The sequence below is a fragment of the Mus pahari genome, chromosome 5 (genome assembly GCF_900095145.1).
Source record: "Mus pahari chromosome 5, PAHARI_EIJ_v1.1, whole genome shotgun sequence".
Taxonomy (NCBI): domain Eukaryota; kingdom Metazoa; phylum Chordata; class Mammalia; order Rodentia; family Muridae; genus Mus; species Mus pahari.
The window spans coordinates 143863176-143869574 of record NC_034594.1 but is presented as its reverse complement, the minus strand read 5'-3'; the positions used below and the strand labels follow the sequence as shown (position 1 = coordinate 143869574).

Sequence of the window (6399 nt, the reverse complement as noted above, 5' to 3'; positions counted from 1 at the left end):
TTTTTTTTGAGACAGGGTTTCTCTGTATAGTACTGGCTGTCCTGGAACTCACTCTGTAGACCAGGCTGGCCTTGAACTCAAGAAATCTGCCTGCCTCTGCCTCCCAAGTGCTGGGTTTAAAGGTGTGCGCCACCACTGCCCCGGGATTCTCTGGATGTTAACCACTGAGCCATTTCTCTAGCCCCAGATTTCTTTTTAAGTGTGACATAGAATTTGTTCCCTATTGATATATATGTTGGGAGATGTTTGTTTGTGTGCATGGTTTTTTGCTTGTTTTGAGGCAAGGTCTCTGAATACAGATTACCAGTCTGGCTTTCAACTTGAGATTGTGGAAAGCTTTTGGAACCTTGTAGAAATTTGGCAAGCACTTATCACTGGGCTCAAGGAAGTAGGCTCAGATAGGAGTATTCCTTTTATCTTGGTCATCCCGATAAGCCCCTAGAAACAGTGACTGTTTGGTCTCTTTGTTTATTACCTTGTCTGATTACTTTGTCATTGATCTAAGAACTGACCCTATTCTCTGCAAGTAACTAGAATGGTATAAAAGCTGAATGGGGGAAAAAAATAAACCCGCTGCAGCCTTAGCACTGGCTGGAGTCATGCTATAATGTTGTCTAACTGTCTTCTTCTTTTCAATCCTCCCTCCCTTGAGAGCCTGTTGACTGACTGAGCTGGCTTGATCATGAGATCTTCCTGCCTCTGTCCCCAGAATACAACCAAAATTCCTCACCACAGTGAAAATCTGTAAGGCCCTGTCCTGCTTCCTCCCACACACATATTTCATACATTAATATAAAAATGTCCCTACAATGTCACTATTAAAAGTTTGTGTTTTCATGGGGCTGGTGAGATGGCTCAGTGGGTAAGAGCACCCAACTGTTCTTCTGAAGGTCCGGAGTTCAAATCCCAGCAACCACATGGTGGCTCATGACCATCCGTAACAAGATCTGACTCCCTCTTCTGGAGTGTCTGAAGACAGCTACAGTGTACTTACATATAATAAATAAATCTTAAAAAAAAAAAAAAGTTTGTGTTTTCAGAACAAAACAACCAGACACCAGAGAAATCAAAGTAGCTAGCCCCAGGGGATCCGGACTCACAGCTGCCTCAGCTGCTGTTTCCTCAAAATCTGCATCCAGGACAGCTTCAAAGCAGCCAGCCTCACGTAGAGTAGCCTCACAGACTGCCTCAGAGAAGCCTGCACCTTCCTCACAGACTGCCTCAGCGAGGCCTGCACCTTCCTGGACAGTGAGTGAAACAGCCAGGCTTCTCAGGGATTGGCTACCATTCTAATTTTCTTAGTGTCCCCAAAGATGCCATTGCCTCCAGACAGGAAGCAATCTAAAGAACACAATGCCCACGTTCCTGAGAGGTGGAGTGGGTGGTTATTGGTATTCATTATGAATGTCTGTTGTTTAGGGAGTTGGTGGTTGGTTAATAGTTGTGGCCAGGGAAGAAACAAAGGGAAGGAGGATGGATTCAAAGCTAAGCTTGCTCTCTCCCTCTCCTATCCTTCTTTCTCTTCTATCTAATGTCAGGAGGTGAAAAGGGAGAGATGAAAGAGAAAAGAAGGGTGGGTTACTGTATGTCCCTTTAGACTAAGAAAGCAAGAAGTATCAAAGAGTTTAGGTTGGTATGGATCTGTCATCCTCTTCTGCTCTGTCGGTATCAGGCACTAATGTTCGGTTCAGTTCCCAGCACCCAGCTCCTAGCCACCTGGCTCAGACACCAAGCAAACAAGTGTTATTTATGCATGCATGCAGACAAAACACAGATACATAAAATAAAAATTAAAAATAAATACTTTTTAAGGGGGAGAGGAGTGGAAAGATGGTTCTGCAGTTAAGCACACTTGTTGCTCTTGCAGAGGACCAAGTTCAGTTCCTAGCACCTATATGGTGACTTACAACTCTAGTTCCAAAGGATCCAATCCCCCCACCCCCACTTCTGACCTCTGATGGCACCAGGCACACCTAGAGTGCACATGCACACAAAACACCCATACACATAAGTAAATTAAAATAATAATAATAATAATAATAATAATAATGATAATACCAAAGAGACACCTCTGTTCTCACCCATATTACCTTTCCTCAAAACTGTTCTCTGGCTATGTTACATGCCATGACTTCTTAATTGACTACCGGGAGAGCAGAACAGGTGGGGAATTCTGACTGAATACATCCAAAGTGCATTCCCCGAGACACTGCTTGATTAACTGCCTCCTTTCCCTTTCAGCAGCCATCCTCCCCTGGTTTTTACTGTTTTTGAGACAAAGTCTCAGGTGCCCAAGCTGGCCTACTATGGACCATATTGAAAAGATGACCTTAACTCCTGACCCTCCCACCTCCACTTCCGAGTGCTGGCTTCACTGGTCTTAGTGCCCTCTAAATGCTCTTGATCTCACTACTCTATTACAGAAGGGTAACATCCCTTCTCTTCAAACTTTGAAAACCAAACTATAACCACTGCCTGTAATTTAAATTTCCTTCTGTTTTCTCTGTGGTATTATTATTGCTTACCAAACTATCCTCTCAAAGATCTTGAATCAACTCCTATATATCTGACTACATAATCCAACTGCCTTTTCTCAAGGCATACATACAATGGCTTAAAACAGCCTATAACTCTAGTTCCAGAGGATCTGGTCCCCTCTTCTGGCCTCTGTGGCAGCAGGAATGCATGTGGTGCACATACATACATGTAAGCACTCACACACATAACACAAAATACATTGCTACATGACTAAGCTACTTGTCTTTTTTTCCTTTTTGTTTCTATAAAGTATAAATAACACACAATAGAACAGTTTCTTATCACTAATACCATTGATATCATGAACCAGTTTTTCTCACACTGGCAATTTTGTACATTTTACAGTACTCAGCAACCTAATTGCACTCTACCCAATAAAATCGAAATGCTTTTCAGACACTGCCAACTGTTTCCGAGAGACAAGTCACTAGGTTGAGAACCAACACCACAGGACAGAGAAGCTGAGATCTACTCTCCTCTCCCTTTTAACCCCTCTTTCTTCTTTTAGAAAGTACTTACCCCCTCATTTCTACAGTGGGAATATGATTAAAGAGCCTGTTCATACTATTTCTTCATTTCATTACCTACACTATCTGTATAGTTTTTGAACCCAAGCCTTTGCCCAAACTTCCATTAGTTGCATGAGATTTTAAAACTTTCTTTTTAGGCCAGGTAAATGCTCTTGCTGGCTAAGCCTGATGACCAGAATGAAATTTCCGGAATCATGCAGAAGTGGATAGAGAGAGCCAGTTTTAAGCTAGCATGATGGCTCGAGAGGTATAAGCACTTGCTGCTAAGCCTGACTAAGTTTGATCGGCAGGAGCCACGCGGTAGAAGGAAAGACCTAACTGCAGAGAATTACCCTCTGGCTGCCACACCAGTGCTGTGGCCTGTACAAGCATGCAACCACACACAGTAAAAGTATGTTAAGACATTTAAACAGACTAAGAAAAAGGGCACTGCAAGAGAAGCACCAAGTCAGTCCGTGTCTACCAAGCCAACGAGGAATCCTATACACAGAGGACAAAGATGGAACCATAAGAGCACAAGAAAGACTAGATTTCAAGACAGGACCAGAGGAACTAAGAAAGACTATCATTCCTTACATAGAGACTGCTGGTACACGCCTGCAACCCTGGCACCAGATCAGAGGTCTGCCCTAGTTACACAGTGAGTTCAAGGCGAGACTGGGATTTATAAGGGACAGGCAGAGGCTCGAACACACACACACCCCATGTCCAACACAGTCCAAACCCCAAATATGAAGAATGGAGAAAGCAAACCACCAATAATCCAATCAACCAGAAATACATTTAACAAAATCACAGTAATCTGCAAACCCCTATCAATAACCCTAAATGCTTAACACTCCAATTAAAAGACCAAAGCTTGGCATTTGGGAAACAGAGGCAGATGGATCTTTGTGAGTTTGAGGCCACCCTGGTCTACCTTGTGAGCTCCTGTATCAAGAACTTAGTCAGGCAGTGGTGGCACACGCCTTTAATACCAGTACTTGAGAGTCAGAGGCAGGTGGATTTCTGAGTTCTAGGACAGCCAGGGCTATACAGAGAAACCCTGTCTTGAAAAAACAAAAACAAACAAACAAACAAACAAAAACAAAAAAAGACCAGATGACCAGGTCATAAAACAAGATCCAAATCTGTTCTTTCCGAGAATACACACCCAGCTTAAAGACAGAATTCATAGTTAAAAGAAAATAAGAACGATGGCTCAGCAGTTAAGAGCACTGGCTACTCTTCCAGAGAACTCAGGTATAATTTCCGCACCCACATGGCGGCTCACACACGTTGGAGGCTGGTCTAGCGCTGCTATGTATACAAACGCTAAATTCTATACTCCAAAATCTTGTTGCCCAAGACTAGCAATCCCCATGTACACCTAAAGACCTTATGCCCCAGCTTAAAAGTATTGGTTAAATAAAAATGGCTACAACCAATTACTGGGAAGAATAGAGAGAAGTGGAGTTTGAGCTCCAGGGCTGGGTTTGCAGATAGGGACCACAGGGGAGAAGAAGAAATGAGAGAGAGGGTGGAGGAGGAAGACAGAGGACAGACGGTCTCCATTCATCATGATGGACCAGCAGCATGTGCCAGAATGAAATGCCTCCCCAGAACACCAGACTACTGGAGCAGAAATTACCCAGGAAGACTCAAACAGCAAGTTTGGGGTCCACAGCTGGGGAAGTAGCAATCCAACCATTAGAAGAGTAGCGGAGGGCAAACCCCCAGTAATGGCCAAAGCCAAAATAAAGTCATGGTTTGAGTCTCTCTCCTCTGTGAGCTAGGCAGGGATAGGTATAACCCCTATTTTTTACACACGCCTCTCTATAACTCCAGTTCTGGGGTTTATCACACCCTCACACAGACATACATGCAGGCAAATCATCAATACATATGAAATAAACTTAAAAAAAAAAAGAGGGGCTGGAGAGATGGCTCAGCAGTTAAGAGCACCGACTGCTCTTCCAGAGGTCCTGAGTTCAGTTCCCACCAAACACCCGATGCTGCACAACCATCTATAATGGGATCTGATGCCCTTATCTGATGTGTCTGAAGACAGTGTACTCACATACATAAACAAATCTTTTTAAAAAGAAAAAGAAAAAAAAAGGAAAGAAGAGCTGAAGAGATGGCTAAACAGTTAAGAGTACTGGCTGATCTCCCAGAGAACCCAGGTTCAATTCCCAGCACCCACATGGAAGCTCACAACTGTCTATAACACCTGTTTCAGGGGATCTGACACCCTCATACATGCATACTTGCAAGCAAAACACTAATATATATAAAATAATAACATTTTAAAGGAAAGAAAACAGAGCCTAAAAGCTTAGACGATTCACAGGCTGGCTAGGTACACAGTGGAACTAGACAGTGGCCAGGCCAGTAAGATGACTCAGCTGGTAAAGGAACTCTGCAGCCAAGCCTGGCTGCAGGAGTTTGTCCCAGGATGGACAAGGTGGAAAGAGAGAACAGTTACTGCAAATTATTCTCTGGCCACACGAGCGCTGTGGCATTTCCACAAACACAAAATAAATAAATGTAAATATTCCCCCCAACCCAAGAGGGTTACCAGGTAAGTGAAGAAATTATCACTGGGGGCTGGAGAGATGGCTCAGTGGTTAAGAGCACTGACTGCTCTTCCAAAGGTCCTGAGTTCAAATAGCAACTGTCTTACACTGCCCGACTGGGCAAGCTGCAGGCACTGGTATGCCCCCAAGCCCAGGAGCGTGAAGCATGGACTGAGCCCTGAAAACACATGTGGAGCTGCCCAATATTTTAGAGGCCCAATTCCTGCCCCAGAGTTTCCAAATGACACATATAGAGAAAAATTATTGTAAGATAACGCTTGTCCTCTTGGAATTCAGACTTAAGCCTTCCCCTGCTTTACCTCTCTCTTAGAATGGGAATGTCTACCCTTTGCCTGCCTCTGCATTGCATGCTGGAAGTAAATAGCTACTTTTCATTGCACAGGCTCCCAAGGCCCAGAGTAGCAAGGCCCTAGAGTAGCATGGTCTACACAGCAAGTTCCAGGCTAGCCAGGACTACAGAGGGAGAGCCTATCTCGGGCAAAACAACAATAGTAAACCAATAAATGATAAAGAACAGAGACTAAAACAAGCACCTAGTACAAAGTAATACCTGCTCATATTTTCCTTGTGAGAGACACTAGGCTATCACACACACCAGTGATAAACACTTAAATTGGGCTGGGAAGAAAATTCCACATGTAAAGATCCAAAGAACCAGGGTTTGATCCCCAGAACACACTTTTTAAGAAGGAGGAAGAGGAGAAGGAAGAGGAGGAGGAGGGGGGAGGAGGAGGAGGGAGAAGAGGAGGGGG

General features: G+C 43.9%; 1 protein-coding gene across 2 annotated transcripts in view; it reads right to left on the bottom strand.

Moving 5' to 3' along the window:
* Positions 1-6399, bottom strand: part of Pfdn2 (prefoldin subunit 2) — a 14354-nt gene that overhangs the window by 4775 nt on the left and 3180 nt on the right. The window lies entirely within an intron of this gene.